Genomic DNA, 11128 nt, shown 5'->3' with positions numbered 1-11128 from the left:
AAAAATAACAAAATTTATTTTTTCTTTCGTACCTAAGTCTTCAGTGGTCTGTAGTTCAACAAAAAAAAAAAAAAAGTTAGTTTATTTACTCCATTTCCAATCTGCCCGAACTACGCCAGTTTGATTCCCACAGGGCGTAGGATATGTAGGCAACCCCCATCGGGTCCAACTGTCCTTTTTCAAAAATAGCCCAAAAACAACAAAAATTTTAATTTTTGCCACAAATAAGTCAGGTGATGCCATTCTTGCTTAAAATAAGCCGAATGTCCCCAAAAGGGCGCCGGAAGGCTGTTTTTGCAAGAACAGCCACCTTGGGTCATTTTCAATGGTTAGCGGGCACAGCCTTAAAATCTTCTTTCCCNAGGAGGCAGAGGAATGAACAACAGAATCATAAGACTGCAGCACCAAAAACAGTGGGACCTATGCAGCAAACTAAGATCCAGAAACCAGCAGTTCAATGGGTAGCAAAGGAGCAGAATAAGCAGGCTGATGAGGTGAAACAAAAGCAGTCAACTCAACATCAGGAAGTAACTAAAGAAGATGATAAAACACCATGGCAGAGAGCTAGTGGAAGAGGTTCACAAACAAAGCAAACTAGCCCCCAACAATACACTCTTTTAACTACTAATGGGTTCACTCCACTGAGAGGAGACTCAAAATTGGAAACCAGCTGGGCAGAAAAAGTGGAAGAACAGGAGAAATTACAGGAGATTACAGGAAAGGACCCTCATCAACTCATAAAAGCATGAAGATAGCTACATGGAATGTAAGGGGGTTTAATAAAGTATATAAGCAAAAGGAGATGAAGGAGTTTTTGAGGGTAAATAAAATAACTATGATAGCAGTTATAGAACAAAGAATAAAGGATGATAGAATTAGAAATACAATTAACAAAGTAGCAGCTGGATGGGAATGGTGCTCAGGTAGCTCTACAAATGGTAAAGGAAGGATATGGCTAATGTGGGACTCTAATAATAACAATTTCACTCAGTTAGAGAGTCATTAGCAATTCATTCATGGAATAATACAGAATTCTACTAAGACTGTCCAATTTGCCTTTACTGTTGTCTATGGTTTGCATCCTATAGCTCACAGATGTGAATTGTGGAAAGATTTAAGAATACTGGAGGAGCAGATGACAATGCCTTAGTTAATCATGGGGGACTTCAATGCAATCAAGGATCTGGATGATAGAATTCAGGGTACAGCAGTACAGATAAATGAAGTAAAGGATTTCAGAGAATTCATGGAGGATTGCCAAATGACAGAATTACCAACTGTGGGAAGAAGCTATACTTGGACTAACAGCCATGTATATAGCAGGATAGATAGAGTGGTTGTAAATGCTCAATGGATGGTAGAAATGGCCCCAATACAAGTTCAAGTAATGGATCCACACTTCTCAGACCATTCTCCTTTATGCATTGAGATGGAACAAAAAGTGGACAACAGGAAAAGACCTTTCAAATTCTACAATTGTTTGGTTGATCATGAGGACTTTGGTAGAATTGTACAGGAAGGATGGGTATATAGGGGTCACAAGATGGATGGCATATGGCAGAATTTAAAGAAGGTGAAAGTTGCTCTTAAAAAGCTGAATGGAAAGGAATATGCTGGGACAACTAAGAAGATACAACAAATGAGACATGAACTGGCAGATATTCAAGCACAAATGAGGAATACCACACCAAATCCCGACATGTTCGAAGCAGAGAAGAAGGCTAGGAAAGAACTTAAGAAATGGTGCATGATAGAGGAGGGTACATGCAAGCAGAAGTCAAGGATACAATGGCTGAAACTAGGGGATTTTAATACAGCTTTCTTTTTTGCAAGTATGAAGGGAAGAACATCACAGAACCAGATCAAAGTGCTTAAAGATGAGGGTGGGAATTTACTAACAACTGACACAGGAATTGAACAGGAGGTGACTGGTTTCTATAAGAATTTGCTAGGTAAATCAGCCAAGAGTTTACCTGCAATTGATCCAAATGTAATGAAGCAAGGACCTGTACTAACAAGAAAACAGCAACTGGAACTAATAGCTCAGTTCACAGGAGAAGATGTATTCAAAGCTCTACATGGAATTGATGACTTAAAAGCTCCAGGAGGTGATGGCTTTAATGCTTGTTTTTTCAAGAAATCATGGCATATAATTGGACAGGATGTCACGGCAGCAGTGCTCCATTTCTTCAGGGAAAGTATAATGCATAAACCAATCAATAGTACTTCAGTTACTCTCATCCCAAAGGTGAAGAATCCTGAGTCAGTCAAGCAATACAGACCTATTTCATGCTGCACTATCCTGTACAAGATCATCTCAAAAATGCTCACCAGTAGATTACAAAGTGTGATGGACTTCCTAGTTGACAAAAGCCAAGCAGCTTTTGTACCAGGGAGACTACTAAATGATAACATTCTGCTAGGACATGAGCTTCTGAAAGGTTATGGTCGGAAAGGAGTCCTCCCCTAGATGTATGGTCAAGATAGATATGCAGAAGGCATATGACTCTTTGGAGTGGGTATTCCTAGAGCAGGTACTTACAGCAATGAACATTCCTAGTCAGTTCTTGAAGTGGATTATGACTTCTGTGTCCACTGTCTCCTATTCAATTGTGATCAATGGGAAGCCAACAACTCCTTTTGATGCTAAACGTGGGGTGAGACAAGGGGATCCTTTATCACCTTACCTCTTTGTGTTAGCTATGGAGTATCTGACAAGAATGATGAAAACCTTGAAGAATAAACCAGATTTTAATTTTCATCCAAGGTGTGAGAGGCTAAACATAGTGCAGTTAAGCTTTGCGGATGATCTTCTACTTTTCTGCAGAGGTGATCTTATCTCTACTCAGTTGTTATATGATTGTTTCCACAATGTCCTTCTGCCTCATCCAGGACTTTATAGCCAACCAAGGAAAAGACTGTATATACTTTTGTGGAGGTACCATTAACAACGTTCTCAACAGCAGATCTGAACAGTTTGGGATTCTCCATAGGATTCCTTACCATTTTTCGATACCTTGTGTGTGCCATTAAGTGCAAAAGGTTAACAAATAAATCAGTGTCAACCACTGCCTTGATAAGATCCTAGCAAAAGTACAAAACATTGACAGCAGAAGATTCCTATTCATATGCAGGTCGGCTACAATTGATAAGAGATGATGATAGCTATTCGAATCATTCTGGCGTCAACAGATGCTTCCCTTTGCCAAAAAAGATCCTGATGCAGATTGAAAGAATATGCAAAGATTCCTGTGGACAGGGGAAACAGATGGGAGCAAAAAGGTTTGTGGTTTGCTTGGAACATTTATGTTTGGACCAAGAGCGACTGCCAGGAGGCGCTTCAATATAACAGACAATAAATCCTTGAAAAAAGCAGCAATCTTGAAGCAACTTTGGAACTTATGTAAAACGAAGGATCGACTATGGATTCAGTGGATGCACACATACTACATAAAGCAAGGCAGTAGTATGGAATGTTCAAGCTAAACAAGCAGCCATGGTTGACAAAAAAATTTTAGGAGCTGGGAAAATACTTGACAGAAAGCTAATATCAGTTGTGGCAGAGGTGATGAATGGGAATAACTACTCCATTCGAGATGTCTATAACCACTAAGGGGTGAGTTCATAAAGGTTCCATGGAGAAGAGTGCTATGTAACAATTATAGCTGCCCTAAATGGCTATTCATTGCTTATATAGCAATTCAAAAAAGACTATACACTAAGGACATGCTCTTGAGATGGGGGGAGTATAACAAGTGCTGAATGTATAGTTATGCGAGGAAAGTGATGAGATCATGAACACTTATCTTTTTAAGTTAAGAAGTTTTTCAGCAACAGTATGGGAGAAGCTACTGAAGTGGGCTGGAATAGGAAGAGCTGCCAGGAATTGGAATGAAGAAATCAACTGGGCCATAAAGTTTGCAACAGGAAGAAGAGCATCGGCAGTACTAGTATAGATTGATGTTTGCAGGTACTGTGTACCACATATGGCAGGAGAGGAACTGGAGGATATTCCGAAAGCAAAAAAGGAAAGCTGAGGACCTGGTTAGATTGATAATCCAAGATATTCACTGTCGAGGAAGTATGAGCACTAGTCTAGAGGGGAAGCTAAAGACACTAAATTTTTATCCTTAGATAGCAAAGTTGATTTCTAGCTGATATAGTACTTATAGTTGGGGCTGCATGTCCAACCATAAGATAGAGATGGGTTTTTTGCTCTCAAATGTATTCTTTTCCCAGGTAATAAAACTAATTACCAAAAAAAAAAAGAATCCAAAATCTTTGCTTTTTCATTAGAAGTAGTTCTTTCATAAATTGAAAATAAAATCGAAAAATCCAAAAATATTTCTTTTAAAAGTTTGTCTTTCGAAATCCCAAAAAAAGAGTTAAAATTCAAAACAAAAGAAGTTTTTTTTTCTTCTTTAGAAATCTTTCTTTACAAAAATTCTTTAAAAACAAAATAAACAAATCGAAATCCAAAAAAAAAATCTTTATAAGTCTTTCTTTCGTAATTAAAAAGAAAAACTCAAATCAAAAGCAAAAAAAAAAAAGAATTTGTTTATTTACTTTATTCCTGATCTGCAAGAACTACACTTGGTCTGATTTATGCAGGGTCATGATACGTAGGCAATCTCCATAGGATTCGACCGTAACCCTAAGAGAAAGGGAAAAGGGGAGGGAAGAAAATAAAAAATAAAATACAAGAGAGGAAAAGAAAAAAAAAGAAAGAGAAAGGAAATAAGAAAAACCGAGAGAAAGAAACCATGGCAAAAAGTAAAGGCAAGAATGAAAGAAAGAAAAAGAGAAGCAATGAAAAATGAGAGAAAAGGGAAAAAGGAAAGAATAAGGAAAAGCCGGGATGACGCATGCAACCGTTGCAAAACATATAGAAACACATATAACTATATAGGTGCATCACGCCTCAACGTGCGATTACCTATCTGTTATTTGCCTCAAACAAACCGTTTGTTGCTGTCACTTCTAGTCCAGATTCTATAAAAACGGTGGTTGGTTTTTTCGTGGTAAACTGGCATCACATCCGTACTTTACTAGATCAAAGGGGAGCATAGAAATGTCTTCGGAAATGACCTTGCCAGCAATTCCCATCCCAAAAGATAGTCCAATCTCGGGCATCCCGGCCTCAGAGTCTGCAGCGACTGAAGAGAACAGGATCTTATGTCTTAGGGTCATGGAGATATGGGATGCGTGGACTAATGGAAGGGAGCCTCCAAGTGCCATCCCCGGATTCCCCGAGCTGTTTCCTAGAACAGGGGGTACCTCTAACATCCCCATCAGTCATCCAAATACTCCATTAGGACAACCTACCATATCCGCTCACTTTGTAGGAACACCTTCTGAGGTTCGCTCCCAGGTGTTCACATCAGGAGTAGCTCCCAATATCTTTACTGCTCCACCATGCTATGCCACAACACAACCTTCACTTCCAAGGCCCGCTTTTGATCCCTCGGCCTTCACTTTCCAAAATCCCATCTTTCAAGCAGATCCTCCTCAATATCCCACATACCCTTACCCTCAGCCACCGCCATTTGAGCTTACACCAGGGCAAGATAAAACTCCCAAAGCTCGTGAACAAGATGAGATGGCGAAAAGAATGAGGAGCCTTGAGCAGAGCTTAAAGAATATGCAAGGCTTAAGGGGGCAGAAAAGTGTTTCTTATACTGATCTGTGCATGTTCCCTCAGGTGTACCTGCCCAAGGGATTCAAGACTCCGAAGTTCGAAAAATACGATGGGCATGGTGATCCCATTGCCACCTTAAGAAATACTGCAATCAATTGCGTGGGGCTGGAGGAAAAGAAGAATTGCTCATGGCTTACTTTGGGGAAAGCTTGGTGGGTATTGCCTCCGAGTGGTATATGGATCAAGATATCTCTCGATGGCACATCTGGGACGACCTCGCGAGAGACTTTGTTAGACAGTTCCAGTACAATATAGACATGGCTCCAGACCGGAACTCATTGGCAAATCTGAAAAAGAAGTCTTCGGAGAGCTTTAGGGAGTATACAATCAAATGGCGTGAGCAGACATCGAGAGTAAAGCCTCCAATGGACGAGGTCGAAATGGTCACGGTGTTCCTTCAAGCTCAGGAAGCTGATTATTTCCAAAATATGATGTCAGCTATGGGTAAACCGTTCGCAGAAGCTATTAAAATTGGTGAAATGGTGGAAAATGGATTGAAGACGGGTAGAATTTTGAGCCAGATCGCTATCAGAGCAACCTCCCAAGCCATCCAAGGCGGGTCTGGAGGAATGGCCAAAGGTAATAAGAAAGAAGAAACAGTTATGGCAGCCTCAGGGGCAAGGAGGCATCCCGCTCCCAGACCCATGTTTTCGGACAGAACCCCTCAACATTACTACCCTCATCATGACATGGATCATGCTCCTCCACCTTACGCGGTCATGAACGCTCAACCCTTTGCCCGACCGCAGCCACAGGCCAATAGAAATCCAGCTCCATTCCCAAGAAATCAGCCTCCCCACCAAAACCACTATAATCCTCGTCCTCCACAGAATAACTTTCCTCCCCGTGCCACCCAGAAGACAAAATTTTACCCCAATTGGTGAATCTTACTCTAGTCTATTCCCGAAACTTGTCCAAATGGGTCTACTATAGCCGGTCCCTCAGAACAGACAAAACCCGTCATCGCTTGCCTACAGAGCTGGTGTCAGGTGTGCGTACCATTCAGGGGCAGAAGGCCATCATACAAATGACTATTGGACTCTGAAACAAGCGGTGGAAAACTTAATAGAGCAAGGAAAAATAGTACTGAGGGATGAGGATATCCCAAATGTGGCCAATAATCCACTGCCAGCCCACAACAACAGGCCGGTGATCGGGATGATCTGTGAAGACAAAGAATTTGATCCAGCATTAAAAGCTATAATTGCTATCGCTGATGCAAAAAAAAAAAGCTAAAGGTGGCCCCGAAGCAAGAGAAAGGGGAAAAGAAGAGCAAAATCACCAAGACAGAACCAGAAAAGAAAGCTGACACAAGAATAGAGGCGATACCTCCCAAAAATGGAATTCTCTATGTCCCGCGGGGCCGCCAAGAAAAGCAATTGGTTGTGAGCACTCCAAAGAAATTTGAATTGAAAAGAGGAACACAAATGTACGTACCCAATCAAGCCTATGTGGTGCGGGGGACAATCAAACCACCTCGGCTGAGTGAGCCAGTGGTTATTGGACGCGTACCACAGAAGCCTATGACGAACCCTGCTGCGGTACCATGGTATTATCATTAGAGGGTGGTTACGTACAAGGGAAAAGAGATCTTGGGAGAGCTGCTAGAAAACCCCCCTATTGAGAAATATTCAAATATAGAGGAGGTAAACAATGCCACCAGAAGGCGTTTCCCGCCTAAGAAGCCTGTGAGTGCTGAGGAAGCAGAAGTTTTCTTTCAAAAATGAAAATGGCCGATTATGAGGTGGTACATTTGTATGAAACTTTTGTCAAGCCTAAGTACAGTAAAGAGGAAGATGATGAGGTTTATCACACCTCCTTTTTACCTACACCCCGCAAGGGTGTAAAGGAGTTATTTCCAACTTGAAGTGACAATCGGAACGGGATTTATTATTAATATTCAGAGTCGCCACTTGGGAGATTAATGGTGTCCCAAGTCACCGATTGAATCCCGAACCGAGGACAATATGATTCTGTTAACAGTCCGCGAACCAGAAATCCGAGTAAGGAATTCTGTTAACCCGGGAGAAAGTGTTAGGCATTCCCAGGTTCCATGGTTCTAGCACGGTCGCTCAACTGTTGTATTTGGATTTTATCTGATTTCAAAACATGTTTTAGCTTATGTGCTTTTAAATTTTAAACCGCTTTTATTATTATTTTTAATGAGAATTGCAACGTCGTAAAAACGTGTCTCGAACCACGTCACATCAATGCACCCATGGTAGTTGACACATTTCGACTTCGTTGAGATTTGGATCTGGGTCACATAAATGCGCACCCGAGTTTAGGAAGGTAAATTATTAAAATACGCGCCTAAAGAGACTAACACGTTATTATCTTTGGGGAAGGCCGTGAAATTCGCTAAACGGCCCGTCCCGAATTCTAAGTATTTTTATATAACCATTTGTCGAGGGCCACGCGATTTATTTGTTTTGTTTAGCGAGGCTCATCTCATTTTATTATTAAAAGGCAATCCTAAAGCAATCTATAATTTTCTATTTTAATTTTGTCTCTAATAATGAATTATTGTATGAACTAAACTAAACAACCAACACACATGAATTAAACGGATTTTAACCTAAATAGCGTTAACAACTAAAGAGCAGAAAGGAAGCAAAATTAAAATTAAAAAAAAAAGAGAAAGCAGAAATCAATATGTGACTAAATGATAACATGCACCAATCACACATAAAACCAAACAAAATTAAGCAACAGTTAAACATTAAAAATGAACGGAAACTCACTAAAAGATCCAGCCAACTCTCACAGTCCAAATTCGATCATCTCCGGTGGGAATTGGATGCTATCAACCGTAGATTCTTCATGAGGGAAGCACGGGTACCTCGTGGTATCGATTTGGGGTAGTTTGGTGCAACTAGGGTTTTGGCCGGGAAATGTTCAAATTGAAATTCGAACAGTTCCAGGCAGATTCGAGACAAACTGATCGGGGATTTGGATAGGGGAAAGGAAAAGGAACCTAAGGTGTTAATTTGGGCGAATATGGATGAAGTTGCGTCATGGCCGGAAAATCTTCAAACGAAGATTCGACGGGTTCAAGTAAGATTCGAAGGAAAAGGACAGTGGATTCGGATAGAGGAGGAGAAGAGGAGTTGATGGTGTTATTTTGGGAGTCATTTGCATCGGCGCCGCCGTCGCCGGCAACGGGGAATTAGGGCGGCGCCGCTAGGGTTTTTGTGAGAGGAGGGCTTTGAAAGAGACGAGATGGGGGTAGGGGGGTTCCGACCGTTAAATATTAATAGGTCTAAGCTTTCTGACCGTCTGATGAATTAACATCGACGGCCAGGATTAATTGGGTTCAATACGGGGTCGTTTGGGGGGACAAAGATTTGGACCAGGTGGAGGACGGGTTGGGCCTGGGCATGGGGTGATTTAGGCGTGGTTATTTTATTTTGAGCTTAACAATTTGGCCCAAATTCGGGTCATTTAGAAGACAACCTTCTTTTCCTTCATTTTTGTTTTGCCTTCTTTCAATTCTTTTTTTGTGTTTTCATTTTGTATTTATATTTTTTCTGATTTTATTGCAATGCAAAAAAAACAGAGACCTAATTTATTTTCAAAATGAAGCTAATTAATTCCTAAAAATTGATTAAGTCCTATTTAAAATAAACTCAAGACAAATTCAACAATTAACAATTAAAAATGCAAAAATAGACTATTTTTGTTATTTTCTTTAAATTTTGTTCTAAAAACAACTTAACCACTAAATAATCCTAAAATATGAAATTAGATCCTAAATGCAAATGTCATGCGTATTTTTTTTTATATTTTTCATATGAATTAAAATGCACAAATAAAATGCAAACAATTAACAGAAAATAACACAAAATTCACAAAAGTGTAAAATAATGAAAGAAAAATTATTTTGTTTGAATTTTTGGGAATAATTCATATATAGGGCAAAAATCACGTGCTCACAGCTGCCCCTCTTTGCTCGGAAACATGAAGAGTTTTCGGGCACAGATAAGTGAGCAAATACGAGCGATTTTTGCCCGTTTGAATATTCCGTGTGAAGCATTTTTGAAAGAGTTGACCGCACCCTGCTTCGGAGGTTGCCTACATATCCTTGGCTAAAAAGGAATCANCACGAACCCGTCCCGTCCCGTCCCGTTCCGTCCCGTCCCATCCCTTCCCATCCCGTTTGTTAGCGGGACGGGATGGGACGACCGTTTCGTCCCGTTTGTCCCGTCCCGTTTCGTCCTGTCCCGCCACCGTCCCGCTTAAATGTCGTTCCGTCCCGTCCCGTCCCGTTGGACAGCCATACCTGACCCTGAAACCACTTGTGAGGGGAGACTGTAATATACTTTCGTATATAACATATATAAAACTGATATAGATAACTTTGTTCTCATAAGCAATAGTTTAGCTATTAAGTGGAGGCACTCAATAAATCATTTTGCTAAACCAACTGTGATGTAAACCAACTTATCAAGAAGAACTATCTTGAATAAAAAATCTGGAAATTATGCTCTATATTAAATTATTGAGCAAGTTACCTCGCAAACACCAGGTTGCGGTTTAATAATAATTGCACATGTAACCATCTCATAGACGCATCTTATGTGGTATACATGGCGGGTGAATGGGCCCATATTCACCTTTGATATTTCCAGCATTCATGGGATTCAATCCCAATTTTAGTTGGTCAATTAATTAATGAGAACAAGCATTATAAGAGAATTCGTAAAGAACTTTCTAGTTCTTTAATATTTACCCATGTGAATTCTCTTTTATTTTTGCACATCATACTTAAATTAATATGGGTAAACCAATTATGCCAACTGAATAAATTATCAATATTGATAAACTTCAGATTTACGCCATGACGTGTGCAATTATCAATAAACTCCAAGTTTATTATGATATGAGTTTTTATATCAATAAACATCCGCTTTAGTATGATATTATTTTATTTGTGTAGTACAAACTGGAGAATAAAGCGGGTAGCTTTTCACATACATATTATTCCGCTACAAGTTGTAGTAGTAGAAGATATTAAATCTTTTCTTTATTTATAGTCTCAATATAATCAACCGCTTTCGCGTATACTTTGGAAACTGAATAAGTTTCTTTGAGACTTACTACAACACAATACCTTATTGGTAATCAATTGTGTTTCTCCAAAATAGTATAATTGGCTCTTGCAGAGTTCTTAATTAATTCTGTAGTACTACATATTCATCAACACCCATATGGTGAATATCTCTTTTAAAGAGAAAATTATACCATTATGGTTATGGTCAAAATTATATGCAAGATCTGTTTCTTGCATTACCGTTGTCTTTTAACAATCACAATGCCAAAATATTTTGGCGTACAATAGGTACGTGACCAATGACCATTCATGCCATAATAATGACATTATTTTCTTATATCATCTCAAACCTCCTTTTAGAGGTGAGTGCGGTATAT

Source organism: Nicotiana attenuata, unplaced genomic scaffold (assembly GCF_001879085.1).
Source record: "Nicotiana attenuata strain UT unplaced genomic scaffold, NIATTr2, whole genome shotgun sequence".
Taxonomy (NCBI): Eukaryota; Viridiplantae; Streptophyta; class Magnoliopsida; order Solanales; family Solanaceae; genus Nicotiana; species Nicotiana attenuata.
Note: the sequence above shows the minus strand (reverse complement) of the source record.